Source organism: Pinus tabuliformis, chromosome 4_2 (genome assembly GCF_031772625.1).
Source record: "Pinus tabuliformis cultivar Carrire ecotype Pingquan chromosome 4_2, CPIR1, whole genome shotgun sequence".
NCBI lineage: Eukaryota > Viridiplantae > Streptophyta > Pinopsida > Pinales > Pinaceae > Pinus > Pinus tabuliformis.
Window position 1 is genome coordinate 1,076,398,081 of NC_142304.1, and position 15,557 is coordinate 1,076,413,637.

Genomic DNA, 15,557 nt, shown 5'->3' on the forward strand with positions numbered 1-15,557 from the left:
AAAGCGAAGGAACGAAGGCAACATCTCTTCGACAAACGACAGCGCAGGAATCCAAGTAGGCGCTCTTTACTTCTTGTTTAATTGTAACTAGGAACATGCGTGGCAGCATTGTGTGATTGTTGCTAGACCCCTATTGGGCTAGTAGGGATCGCCTCTATCCGTAGAGGGGATTTACCTCTCCAACACTCATAACCCTTGTTTCATTTTTTAACGAGGTCGACATAAGATCAAAACTATCCTCGTAACCCTTCTTTCATTTTTTAACGAGCTTGACACAAGATTAGGAACTATGCTCGAACACCTTGTTTAGTTTTTTAACGAGGTCGTCAGAAGATCAAAACTATCCTTGGCCAGATCCAGTTTCATTTTTTAAGGAGCTTGACACAAGAAAGGAACTATGCTCCGAACGAACTTCATCATAATGAACAGGAAGTCATTTCTTCCAAGGGTGTCACTCCCGGTGGAAGGACAACATATTGGAAGTCAGGGCCCAATGCCCCCAAGACATCATGCACGACGGCATCATCATGGGATACAGGCACGGGGTAGGTAGCCACGTAGTTGACCTGCGGTGGGGCAGACACAACCGGTGGGTAAAAACTAGGAGGGGGTGGCAGCTGCGCACGAGGCACCGGGGGACTAAAGAATGATAATTGATCTATAGTCACGATTCTTCCATTGTGTGGAAAGCAAACCACATGGAAAAGCGAAGAGACAAGGCCCCCCATGGCATAAACATAGTCACGACCAAGGAGAAGACTGAAATCTAAAGCACCTTGGACAACTAGCACGTCCATATAGATGGTTTTGCCTCCCAAAGTAATAGGAAATTTCGGGAGGACCCCTAGAGGTTGACTGGTTACCCCGTCAAATGCTAACAAATTCTGTGCGACCGGCCCAAGCTGTGGGGAACCTAAAGCTTGCCAAGTAGTGGACGACATAAGATTGACAGAAGCACCTTCATCCAAAACAGTGCCAGGTATTGCCTTAGCACAGGCATGTACTGTAATCTGGAAAGGCACATTAGATGGAAGGCGGAAGGTGGTAAGGTAATTCCAATCGAAGGAAGTGACCAAACTACTTGGTGGGGGAATCGTGTGATTTCCCCCATGCTCTAAAGGAACCGAAGGAGGACTTTCGGGAGTAGCTGGGATAGGAGAGTCATTTCTGGATTCAGGAGAATCTGAGGACATGAGGAGAACATGAGCAACAGAATCATGATGCTCCTCCGGAACAGAGTAATCAACAGGTGGTGAACCCAAGTCAACACTCTCTCCGACCAATGGTTGGTCTGGAGCAGGCTTGGCACAGCCTGGTTCGGGAAGAGGAACCTAGACAAGAGAAGAATCTAAGTCAATCTCTTTGTCAACAGGGAGAGGGTTTGAAGAGAGCCTCTGATAACCAATAGGAATTTGGGGTGAAGAAGCTGTAAGAATTTCCAAAACAATGGAAGCTTTATCCATGAGCGGATGAAGGTTAAGGGGATGATTGCCCTCACATAGTCTACAGGGGATTCGAATCTTCCCTTTCTTCTGAATGTTGTCACTTGATAGGGTGGCATCGCCATGAACTTCAGAGGACGATGAGGGACGAGCTAGATCGTGAGACCATACTTCAAGGATCCTGGGAATGCCAGGACAATCACGAAGAAGGTGGTCATCCTTGCACAATCTACAAGGAAATTTGACCTTCCACCGAGAAGCAGAAGGTGGCTCGACTTGAGTTGGATTTGGAGCAGTCACTGCACTTTTAGCCTCTCGCTGATGAGACTTCTTCTTCTTCTTCGTCTTATTCTTCTTCTTCTTAGCCACCTAGTTACTTGAATCCAGGCTTTCACCAGGCGAAGTAGAAGATGAGGACGTAGAAACAGGTGAAGAAGGGGAGAGGTCCACCTTAGAATCAACATGATGTTGTTCGGGTGGAGGAACTGATTAACCAGCAGTTGAGACGGTAGAGACCAGAGAGGTTGAGAATAAGCAAACAGGCAACCCAACAGTTAACCCAGGAAGGGACAACGTTGCCATGTAAGGAGCACCAATATTTCCTAAAGGAGGGAAATGACCAGGATTCCCATCAGAGGGGATGCCTAGGTTGGTAAACTCCGGAAAAGTTGCCATCAGAAATGAGAAAGAACCCTACTCAAACTAATGCAAACAAGATCTAACCGGGTAAATGTGAACGTGGTCAAATAAATTTTAAGATGCAAGGACATAACTTGACCTTTTCATTTTTTAAGAGTCGAGAAAAGGACAAAAAGATGACTCTAGTCGCCTTCGAATGTTTAATGAGCCTGAAGTGACAAGTGCTCAGATGAGCCTTTTCTTTGAGGGAGTCTGAAAAGGATCAAAAGTGACTACTCTGGAGAGCTAGGAAAAATGTTTACCAGACAATCTGTAAAACTGCATATACACCTTGGCAGTCATATGAAAACCAAGGAATTTCCGTACAGCAGTCAATCTTCCCAAATGCTGTGTTCGGTGCATTACGGCTTGTAAGGCGGCAGACACGGCTTCCTATGGATAAAGGATGATAACCTAGTGGGGTCTCCCCATATACTTGACGGTATGTGGGAGCTCAAATCCGTGCTAGACCACTATTGCGTCACGGAAGGAGGAATCACCCAACCTTAAGTGAAACAAAAGTGACTAGGTTTAACGACGCCGAAGCACGTCTCTAGCCTAGACCTCTAAACAGTGAGCGTTATGTTCCAATGCGTTTTTAGGTTCATTCAGTTCATTTTAAAGTTGATCTTGTATTAGGTTTCAGTTTTCAGGCCTTACCGTATGTAATGTCTCAAAGCCTAGGATGCAGCTAAAATGAATGAAGTATCCTTTTCTTCAATGAACACCTACCTATGGGAGGGTAGAAATATCATTCCCAAACCAAGACAAGCGAATGCAAACACTAAGAAACACAATGCATCAATACACTAATCTCACGATGCATCGATACTACTAATGAAAGATTTAAATTTTGCTTTTCAATTTCTCAAACATGAAAATTCATAATGTAAATGCACTTTCACTTTCATATGCTAAATGAATGCAATTTTTTTTTTTTGTGAATTCAAAGAGACAAACAAGCAAGTGTGAACTGATCGATCCAAACAATTGTGATCTATGCTTGGTAGTGAAGAAATCGAATCAACATAAAAAATTGGTTCAATAATCGACACTAAAAATCAACCAGCAACAAGCAGTGAAAAAGCCTCAAGCAAATCAATAAGAGGGTTGTGGATGAACCTTGAATAGACAAGTAACCCAAGCAAATGATTTCTCGATGAAACTTCTAAAGGGCTAGGTCACATGGTCTAAAAAACACAAGACTCACTCGAATGAAATCAAAGAGAGAGTGCCCCTAACCAAAAGCAATCAAAACAAGCTAATGAGAGACAAGAAACAACAGGGGCTAAGAAAGATTGATGAATTCAGGAGATAAAGTTATAAAAACAACTTTTCGGGAATCAGCATAAGTTACACACTGAGAACCTGAGATGATCACAAATTTTACACAGAAAACCCGAGATGATCGTGGAAAAACACCTATTTTCCGCGATGATGCGATTTCAGGAGTTGTCGCGGGAATTAAGCTAGCAACCTAAGATCATCACGGGTAAAAAGCTACCAAGTGGCGATGACATCGCGACTGTACATGTCTTTTCCACGATGGTCCAATTTCCAGGATCGTCATGACTGTTAGGCATAATTATTCTATGCACAGGATATTACAAAAGGGTGAGCGCGATGACAGCGTGACTGTTAAAATTAAATCTGTGATGGAGCTCAAAAACAGTGACAGGCAAATCAAAACTCCCAAATCAAAACAACCAATATTTCAATCAAACAAGGGCATTTCCCAGATCAACCCAGGAAATGCAAAAGACTGATAATTAGTCCCCAAAACTTCAAAAGAGACCAAAAACAAGCCCAAGGAAAGAATGAACAAAAAGGGACAAAAGCCAGCTCCAAGCTGTTCAGTTCGTAAACCAAACCAGAGATTGACTGAAGTGACGTTGATCTACTTCGCTAATGCAGAGCAATAGCGTTTCGAAGGCTACCTGGCTGTGCTTCAGGCTCCGTCTAAAGTTTACAAATCAAACAACAAGGTAAATTCTCCCCAGTGGAGTCACCAAATTGTTGTGGAGGTAAATCCCCTCTGCGGACAGAGGCGATCCCTACTAGTCCAAATAGGGTCTAGCAACAATCAAACAACGCTAACACGCAGGTTCCTAATTGAAAATGAAAGACCAATGATGAAGGCCTACCTGGATTCCAACGCTAGTACTTGTAGAAGAGTTGATGCTCCCATTCCTTTGTCCTGGTTGGTCACAATCCTCACGATCCTCGTGCACGGACACCTGCACATGCAAAGAACGATAAAAACACAAGCATAAAATCCAATAGATGCAACTATATATCAGTCAGAAAGGATATAACTCAAACACCATCATAAAGACCATAAGAGTGGAACCATAATGATAATCATCTATTATTGATAAACAAAGAAGAATACAACCATAGTTCTGACGTCAAATCCTTATCAAGAGGGTCCAGCCAGCAAGTTCCTCAAGCATTCACCCTTGAAGGTAGATCTCCCAAAACAAAATTCTCTCTCACACAAGTTTACACAAGATCAAAACACTTCACAACCTTTCTTAAGCTCTCTATCAATCCCACACTTGTCACACCAGCTACCTATCAAGCTCACACACTATCAGCAACACTCCAAACACTATGAATTCCAAACTAGAAGCTCATGGCAATGGTGGAGGCTTAAATAGGAGAAGGAGTCTCCATGAATGGTGGGAGGATGAGCTTATCTCCAAGGAAGGTGGCTCAAATGACGAAACAGACATGCCAGAGAAGGGAGGGCGACATATACAAGGCCAACAACCAGGTCTGGAGTCATCTGGAAGGCCGGTTGTTAGAAAAAACTCGCCCAGACTGGATCATCGCGGGTGCATAACTGCACTGGAGCATTGACATTGCTACTGAATAACGAAGAAAGTCATGTCAGCGTGATCAAATATCAGAAACAGTTACGCTGTCTCATAAAATTCAGCCATCGCGGGAATCACGTGTACTTCCGCGTTGGCAGCGCGTTCGGTCTGTTTTGGAGCGCTCATCAGCGCGTTTATTTTTACAATAGTCACGATGATAGAAAAACTTTGGCAAATTGGGTCATTTGGCAACATCAGAGGGCATGAGCATGAATAATTTGGACTCATGACACAGTAGGAAGACTGGTAGGAAGACAGTGACAAATTACTGTGTAACACCCCATAGAGAGTGGTTATGCGATTATGAGAAATACGATGGTGGTGATGTCTTCTTAGGGGATGATAGGAAGGCTAGAATCATTGGTTGCGGAAAAGTAAAGTTGAAGTTGCAAGGTAGAGGGTTAAAACACTTCTGGGTGTTCTGCATATTCCTGCATTGGCCAAAAATCTGATTTCTGTAAGCAAGCTGGATGATGCAGGCGTAAAAACAGTGTTCGAGAAGGATACCTACAAGATGGTTCGGGGAGCATTGGTATTGATGTGGGGAGTTCGGATTGGAACCCTGTACAAGTTGCAAGGTAGCACTGTTGTTGATGGGTGCAACAATTTTGTGGTTCCTGAAAGTGGAGTGGAAAATCTAGTGGTCTTTGGAGAGAAGACCATGTTGTGGCATCAAAGGCTTGGACATATTGGAGAGAAGGGCCTTTGAATACTTCATGGTAAAGGTATGGTAGAAGGTATGAGTAATAGCTCTCTGGATTTTGATTTCTGTGAAAATTTTGTATATGGGAAGCAGAATCGGGTGAGTTTCCCCTCTGGTGGTAAGAGGGCGAAACATATATTAGAGCTTGTGCACAGTGATGTGTTTGGACCTGTGAAGGTTCCATCATTAGGTAAGTCTGTGTACTATGTATCATTTATAGATGACTTCTCAAGGAATACATGGATATATTTCCTTAAGAAGAAATTTGAAGTCTTTGATAGGTTTAAAGAATTTAAGGCTCTGGTAGAAAACTAGACAGAGAAGAAGATAAAGGTGTTGAGGACAGATAACGGTGGAGAGTTTTACAGTAAGAAATTTGAAGAATTCTGTAAGAAGTGTGGTATAGCTTGGAAGAAGACTATTCCATACACACCTTAGAAAAATGGAGTTGTAAAAAGAATGAATAAGACGTTGATGGAAAGGGAAAGAAGCATGCTCAGTGGTGCTAGGTTAGGACAAGAATTCTGGGTAGAGGCGGTGGAGACAGCATGTTACCTGGTCAACAAATCACCTTCATCAACATTGGAGGATAAGACTCCATAAGAGGTATGGATTGGTAAGAAACCCTCTCTATCACATCTGAGGGTATTTGGATGTGATGCATATGTACATGTTCCAAAGGAGAAGAGAACCAAGTTGGATAGTAAATCTGAAAAGTGCATCTTTGTTGGGTATAAGGATGGTTTAAAGGGTTATAAGATTTGGAACCCAGTAACAAGGAAGGTTGTGTACAATCGAGATGTGGTGTTCAGAGAGGCGAAAGATGTTATTAAACATGAAGTCCAACCAAAGGAAACTGAGAAGATAGAGTTTGAGCTTAAGGAGGAAGAACCAGACTCTACAACAGAGGAGGAATCAAAAGATGAAGAGCCACAAACTCAGGATGTGAGAAGATCAGTTCGAGAAAGAAGGCAGCCTGAAAGGTATAGTCGATCTGCTTTCTGTTCAAATTTTTCTTTATCTATTACTGATGATGATCCCATAATTGTGAAGGAAGAAATAGATTCAGAGGATGAAAAACTCTGGAAAGAGGCCATGGTTGATGAAATGGCATCTTTGCACAAAAATGAGGCTTGGGATCTGGTGGAGTTGCCAGCTGGAAGGAAACCCATTGGAAAAAAATGGGTTTTCAAGAAGAAGACAAATGCAGAAGGAAAGGTGGAGGAATACAAAGCTCAGTTGGTAGCAAAAGGTTATTCCCAGGTGTCGGGAATTGATTTCGGTGATATTTTTTCTCTTGTTGCCAAGGTAGCTTCTATTAGATTACTTTTATATGTTGCTACTGCTTTTGATTTTGAGGTAGAACAGATGGATGTGAAGACAACATTTCTTCACGGGGATCTAGAAGAGGAGATCTACATGAAGAAACCTGAAGGCTTTGCGATGAAGGGTAAGAAAGAACTGGTATGCAAGTTAAAGAAGTCTTTGTATGGGTTAAAACAGTCACCAAGGATGTGATATTAGAAATTTGATACATTTATACGGGGACTTGGCTTCACCAGAAGCAAAGCAGATCACTATGTGTATTTTAAATTAATTGGTGACCGTGTTATTTATCTAGTCTTGTGTGTGGATGATATGTTGCTGGTTGGAAATGACAAAGAAATTATCCAAGATTTGAAGACCCAATTGTCATCCAAATTCGACATGAAAGATATTGGTGCTGCAAACTATATTTTGGGCATGGAAATTAAAAGAGATCGGGCAAAGAGGAAGCTCTGGTTAAACCAGAGGAAGTATGTCGAGACAATATTGCAGAGGTTTAATATGCAGGATAGTAAACCGGTGAAGGTTCCTATTCCTGTAGGTGTAAAGTTATCTACTGAACAGTGTCCCAAGACACAAGAAGAGGAAGAAGACATGTCTCATGTTCCATATGCAAGTGCAGTCGGTAGCCTGATGTATGCGATGGTCTGTATTAGACTAGACACTGCACATGCAGTTGGAGTATTGAGCATGTTTATCTCAAAACCAGGGAAGGAGCACTGGACAACAATGAAGAGGGTTTTCAGGGATTTGCGTGGCACTAGTGATTATGGCTTGTGCTACCAAGGAAGACCAGGATTGGACAGAGTGTTGGATATTCGTGGCTTTGTTGATGCAAACTGGGCTGGATATTTGGATCAGAGAAGATCTACAAGTGGGTATGTGTTTAACCTATTTGGAGGTACAATAAGTTGGATGAGTAATAAACAATTTGTAGTGGCACTATCAACTATAGAGGCAGAATACATGGAAGCCACTCATGCAAGCAAGGAAGCAATTTGGTTGCAGAGATTGTGTTCAAGTATGGGGTTAGTACAGGGAGCTATAAGGATAGACCGTGACAACCAAAGTGCAATTTTCTTGGCAAAGAACCCTGCTTATCATTCAAATACAAAACACATTGATGTTCAGTATCACTTTGTGCGGGATGTGATAGAAGACAAAAAGGTGTTGTTGGTAAAGGTGGACATTTTGAAGAATACTGCAGTTGCATTGACAAAATCTGTGAGCTTTGAGAAGTTCTCTTGGTGTAGAGAAACAATGGGTGTTGCAGGGATGGATAAATGACTAAGGTCTCCTGTGGCCCCCTATGGAAAGAAAACAACAAGTGGGGGAATGTTGGGTTGTGTTATATTATTTCCATGACTAGCCTACGTAGTTAACTGGGGGGTTAGAGGGGGACAGATAGCCCCCATCTATGGGGTCCAGGGCAGTGCCCCAGGAATTTTTTTTTTGGACCCTATATTAGGTTGGGCAGAACTACCTATGGTTTTGTGCATGGTTTTCACACATGGTTTTGGACGCGATGATTTTCGGTCCATGGTTTTGGATGCGATGGTTTTCGTTCCACAGTATTGGATGCTTCGGCATGTATAAATATGTATTTTAACATTGAAAGGAAAATAATGAAAAATCAATCTGGTAGTCTCGATTTTGGGATCCAGGGGAAAATATCTGTGTATATGTGTTTTATGTGTTATTCTCATGCATTGTTTACTTTCTGTGTTTTAGAATTTGTATGCAGGTAATTTTTGTATGGGGTTAAAACCTACAAGGAATCTGTCAACTCCTTAAGCCCTTCTACAACCTTTTGATATCTTAAAAATTTCATACAAGTATGCAGAAAAGACCTTAAAATACTTACTTGATTTGTTGAATCCTTGTCTTGTGTCGTAGGTCGATCCTGCATTGAAGCTCGGTTCTGTTTCAAAGTTGATGAAACATCACAATTACTTTTCTAATCGGGCTTTGGTTGTGCACTAGATGTCAAAGCTCCAACATCCATAAAACTTCGCTTTGCTTCCATAAATACTTCTTTTTCTTTCTGAATATCAAAAACAAGAAATTTCTTAGCAGTCTTTCTGACCCATGCACTTTCAGATTCTTTCTTTTCATCCGATTTATCACTACTGGTCGCAGCTCCACTTCTAGTGACAATACTAATTCGAGGTTCGTCAGTCCTCCTTTCAGCAATCATCATTTGAATATTTTGTGTCGATTGTTGATTCCTTTTTTCTTTCATCTTCTCCATAAGTACAAGACATTCTTCAATTACATGGTCAAAGGATTTACAGTACTTACATGTCGTTGTGGGATTCTGGAAGTCTCTCACAAAATGACCTGCCTAGCCATAGTTATAGCAAATGATATGTCCATGTCCTTGACTAGCTCCACCACCTCAGCCTTTTCCTTGGTAACCTCATCGATCACTGTGCTGTCCATTTTCATCATGTCCATGCTCTTCTACTTTCATTTTATAAGTGTCAACATCCCACTCCATCATTACTTTGTAAGCCCAACAATTATTCTCATCGTGTCCTACTAATTTAAAGAATTTGTAGTAGAGATTCCTCAAAGTCTGTACATATTTATGTAACAAGTAACAGTCTTCTAAATGATGTTCACCTCTAGGCTTACATATTTCTCACCACAGGCTGGATCCTGCATTCAAATGATTTGGTGCCCCACTAGCCATGTAATTCTTGAAGATAGGGAACTATTCTTTAGAATGGCCCTCTGATCTACACTTTGTACACCATACTTCTTCTCTAAATTATTTTATTTTCTTGATGTCTTGTATCTATAGGGTTAGGTTTGCTAGCTGACTCTGAATTTATTGCATGCCTGCATTGGTGTCTCCTATAGGCGAAGCTTCCAATTTCATCGCAATCTGTAGAGCTTCGGCTTGAATTTCTATCTTTTGTTGCGTCAATGGAAATCTGATATGTGGTAGCAGCGCAGCTATAAACCATTCTTGATGTTGTTTCAGAGCTATGTCGAAGCTTACTTGATCCAATAACACCTTAAATATTTGATCAAACTCCCAAACAGACTCAATAGTTTTTTTTTTTTTTTTCTCAACTCGGTGATGCACTGCAAATCAGACTTTGATTTCTTAAACTCTCTTATCATCATTGTTTTAATATATGTAAACATTATGTTCTAATTATTTGAATATTTCATATACCATTTTAATTCTCTATCTCGGAACATCGTAAAGAGCTACACTTTCTTTACATTCTCATCATTGATCTGCTTTGTTGTCCATACTACTTCACATAAAAACCAAAATTGTTCTGAATCCTCCAATCTAGTTCCTTTGAAAACATGTATCTTAATATCATCAGCCATACTTCTTCTTGGAGGGGGAGGGGGAGGGGGAGGGGGCGAGCAAAAAATGTAGAAATTCCCACTGTAGATCAACAGGTTATGCAATATACTAAAACACAGTACAAGATCTACTTCTACAACACTTTACAGAAGCTTAGTCGAATTGAGCAAGATCAAGAAGAACACATATAACTGAGAATGAGAAATTAATCACACATAACACAAAAGAAATAACCCGGAGAAAGCCTCAGCCTAAAACCCCAATCCCTGTATTATCATACAAGTGGAAATCTTGTTCAAATTACAAAAGGAATTAGCTCTCAAGCTATCCTGCTCTCTCTGCAATCCCTCTGCTTCTCATAGACAGTCAAAGACCCCTCTCAAACATTCTTCTCTGCCCTCTAAGCCTCCTACTTCTTTGAGCAATTTTCCTTAGGGTCTAGTGCAGCCACTTGTGTGAATTGGCCTCTTCACACACTCACTAACCTCTAATCTAACTGTGCAATCTTGAAGGAGATAAATCCTCATCATGGATGAGCTCCCTTTATAGGAAAAATATTCATCCAACTGATAGTACACTGTCCCTTCTCTGATCTCAACTGGGTCTCTATCTGAACTGACATGCATGAGTTATTCATTAGAGAATCTTCAGTTATCCGAAGTGCAACAGTTATATGAAAGCATGCATTAACTCACTGAACTTACTTAATTTAAACAAACTGTTTAAATCAATTATAACTGGACTTGAATCAGTTAACTGAGCCAACTAATTACTACTCAAATTAGAACTCATCCTTATCTATTTAACTGATGGATAAATTCCTCAATTAATGGATAAACTATTGCATGTCCTCACATAGACTTCATGTTTGATTTTTTACAACTAATTAACTCATGGAGAGTTAATTAATTTATTTTCAAACAGTTGTTAAGTTAAAATTCGAATTTTACTTCCTATTTCTAGTCCAGTGACTGACTAAAATAGGAATCCATCGTAAACTGCTAAAAATAGCAATTCTATTTTTAGCACTTCCATTTTTCATTCCCTGTTGCCCAATCCAGCACTGGTACCCAAACTACTATTTTTAGCAGTGCTAATTTTAGAACTTCTATTTTTAGCATTTCTTGTTGCCATTTTCAACACTCCCTCTCAACAAGAAAGGCTTCAACTCAAACCTGATCTTGTACCTTTGGAATGTTCTGCATGCAACACTCCTACCAAGTGTGGTTTCTCTAGCAACTCTTGGATCAAAAAAACTCACCACTGACCTCTCTGTTGGGCTAGAAACATACTCTGATGCTGAAGCTCTACCTGTTGCTGACAAGTGCTCCCTCTATGACCTCTGAGCTACTGCAACACTCCATGCATCTCGCACCGTTGCACACCTCTCTGTGCCATCCTGCACTGGTGCAACACTCCTGTGCCTCTCGCATTGTTACAACTTGCTAGCTCTACACAGTCTTGGGACTCCTGCACTGTAGCTCTCTCTGCTGCTCCATCCGCATCTTTCTCTACCCACTCAGCCAGTCCTACTACTCCTCATCGGGGCTCCCATAGCAAGGTCTAATAAAATAGGTTGGGTACCTCAAGGATCCTGCCTCTCCTCCTTGGGACGATCACTCCACATCACCCCACCTCCTACCTGGAGGTATGGCTGCATGTGATCCCTCTTCCCACCTGGCTCGAAGTTCCCCCCTACTGGAGGTCTCTGCATGAGTAGATGTCTCTACTCAATATCCTCTCATCTTCTCTAGCTCTGGCTGCTCCAGAACCTCCTGAAGCTGCTTCACCAATCGTGGCTTCTCCACAATCATCTAAGACTTCTTCTGGTGCTGCATGTTGAGAGGTAATGTACTCTCCCTCTCAACCACCAATTCTCTATCAGTTGCCTTGCTCCTCAAGTCTTTGCATGCATCTTGAACCTCAAGAGCATATAGGTTCTTGACCCATGAACCGATCTGCTTCACTTGTCTAGTGATGATGTTTCTAAGGAAAACCTTTCCCTTACTGAAGACTACATCATAGCCTCTGTCTTCCAGCATCGCAATCGACACCAAGTTTCTCTTCAATCCTGGTATATACTTGACATCGGTCAAGGTAAGGCGAGCTCCATGCTCCCTCTGAAAAATAACCATGCCTACACCTGAGACACTACACTTTTCATCATTATCCATCGCTATGAGTATCTAGAGATCTTTCTCCTCCAAAGTATTGAACAAACTCTTGTTGCCGGTCATGTGGAAAGAAGCTCCACTGTCAAGAAACCAACCACTTCCCACCATGGATGAAACCATGCATGTGAACAGTGTGAAATCCAACTCGAACTGTGAGGCCAGTGCCTCACCTTCTGATCCTTCCACGCATCCCTTCTTAGATTTCCTCAGTGGAAAATTTGTAGCAAAATGGCCCATCTCATGACAATGAAAGCATCACACTTTTGATTTTTCAAACTTCTTCCCACCATGGGAAGAACTTGATTCATAATGAGAAACCTTTTTCTTCCCCTTCCTTGCCTTACTCACTAAGGCACAACTTTATTCATCCTCCATGGATGAAGAACCATCACTGGTGATTCTTCTTATCTCCTCCTACATTAGATCTGACCAAAGTCGTTCCTAGTCTGGCAGTTTCTCTCTTCCATTAACTGAGTCCTGGTAGCTATGCCAGCTTTTAGGAAGATCAAGGAGTGCAAGACTCGCCATATCATCATCAGTTGTCGCAATCCCTACACTTCTAAGCTCATCCCTGCATGTGGTGAGCTTGTTCAGATACGTAGAGATCGTGTTGCCCTTTTCACACTTGATCTTCCGAAGCTTGTCTTTCAGTGCCAACTTCCTTTGATCACTGCTATTCTGATATAGATCTTTCAATGTTTTCCACATTGAAAACAATGTCTCCTTCCCATGGAGACTCGAGACTATGTGATCTCAAACTCCCTCCAGAAGGATTCTCCTTTCTCTAGCCACACATTTCTTCCATTCAGCCAATTCAACAGCACTAGTCGGCTTGAGGACTTATTGATCAATGAAGTCCTTTAGGACGTTATCCTCTAGTACTTCTTCCATGCGATCCTTCCAGGCTATATAATTCGAACTGCCATCAAGGGCATATTCGAGTCTTAAACTATTGAACACCATAGGTGAAATAGAGATGTGATAAGAACTCGATTTCTATATTCAGGAATCACAAACTTCAAACTTCTCCCTTCTTGTATATTGTTCTTCCTTGATCGCCTGTGCTCCAATACCATGTAGAAATTCCCACTATAGATCAACAGATTATGCAATATACTAAAACACAATACAAGATTTAATTCTAAAACACTTTGCGGAAGCTTAATCGAATTAAGCAAGATCAAGAAGAACACATATAACTGAGAATGAGAAATCAATCACACATAACACAGAAGAAATAACCTAGGGAAAGCCTTAGCCTAAAACCCCAATCTCTGTATTATCATACAAGTGGAAATATTGTTTAGATTACAAAAAGAATCAGCTCTCAAGCTATCCTGCTCTCTCTGCAATCCCTCTGCTGCTCATAGACAGTCAAAGGCCTCTCTCAAACCTTCCCTCTGCCCTCAAGCCTCGTATTTCTTTGCGCAATTTTCCTAGGGGTCCAGTGCAGCCACTTGTGTGAATTGGCCTCTTCACACACTCACTAACCTCTGATCTAACTGCGCAATCCTGAAGGAGATAAATCCTCATCATGGATGAGCTTCCTTTATAGGAAAAATATTCATCCAACTGATAATACACTGTCCCTTCTCTGATCTCAACTGGGTCTCTATCTGAACTGACATGCATGAGTTATTCATGAGAGAATCTTCAGTTATTTGAAGTGCAACAGTTATATGCAAGCATGCATTAACTAACTGAACTTACTTAATTTAAACAAACTGTTTAAATCAATTATAACTGGACTTGACTCAGTTAACTGAGCCAACTAATTACTACTCAAATTAGAACTCATCCTTATCTCTTTAACTGATGGATAAATTCCTCAATTAATGGATAAACTATTGCATGTCCTCACATAGATGTCATGTTTGATTTTTTACAACTAATTAACTCATGGAGAATTAATTAATTTATTTTCAAACAACTGTTAAGTTCAAATTCGTATTTTATTTCCTATTTCTAGTCTAGGGACCGACTAAAATAGGAATCCATCCTAAACTGCTAAAAATAGCAATTCTATTTTAAGCACTTCCATTTTTCATTCCCTGTTGCCCAATCCAGCACTGGTACCCAAATTTCTATTTTTAGCACTTCTATTTTTAGCATTTATTATTGCCATTTTCAACAAAAAACACCCTAGTTATTACTGGATTCTGGCTTCGGAAAACTCTTAGGTTGGAAGGGTGAATACGATGGAGTTACCTGAGGGTTATCAGGGAGGCTTTCTTCACTTTTAGATTCACTCAAAAGAGGGTATATTCAATCTCTATGAAATTTTTTTGGTCCTGTCCACGAGCTCTCCTTTTGGTATCTACTCTATATATTTTTTCACTTCGCGTTACTTCGAGCTCTTGTTCATATCTTCTTCCAAACATAAGTAAACTAGCAATTTGATTACATCCGTAAAATTCCCTTTTCACACAGAAGCATCTAAATCCAAAGTTTTAGAGATTTCAAATAATTACCTCACAGTCCCTTGAAGAATCATCGTTCCACTTTGTTGTAGGACACAGTCGACTCTACCGCGAACTCAGTGATAAATCCTCCCAAGATGCTATCAATCTAGAAATCAACAGCCCTTGAAATCCTATTGCTAGTGCTCTTGAGTCACTATATCAACTCATGAGTCCACATCGTAGGTTCATCACCTTTAAAATAATCATTTCTTTTGGTCAACCTCGATATCCACTCATACAACTCAATAGAAAAATATGTGAAGAAAATCTTGTATTGATCTATGAAAATATAATTTTTTAACCAAGATTTCGATGTCAGATGAGGGTTTATTTTTTCTTGCTTCACAAATCCTCGCTCTTTTAGTTCTATCCAATCTTGAATCTCTTTCTTCGACGGGTGCCACATCCAGATATCCCTCAAACAGATCAAGGTCCCGACAACAGAATCATTTGTTGGCTTGGTTTGGGCCAACCCGGGTTTAATCTATATTGCGCATCAACAAAACCCTCAATCACTAGCCCTTTTGACAATGACCTACAAGTAGATCATAGTCTCACCCGA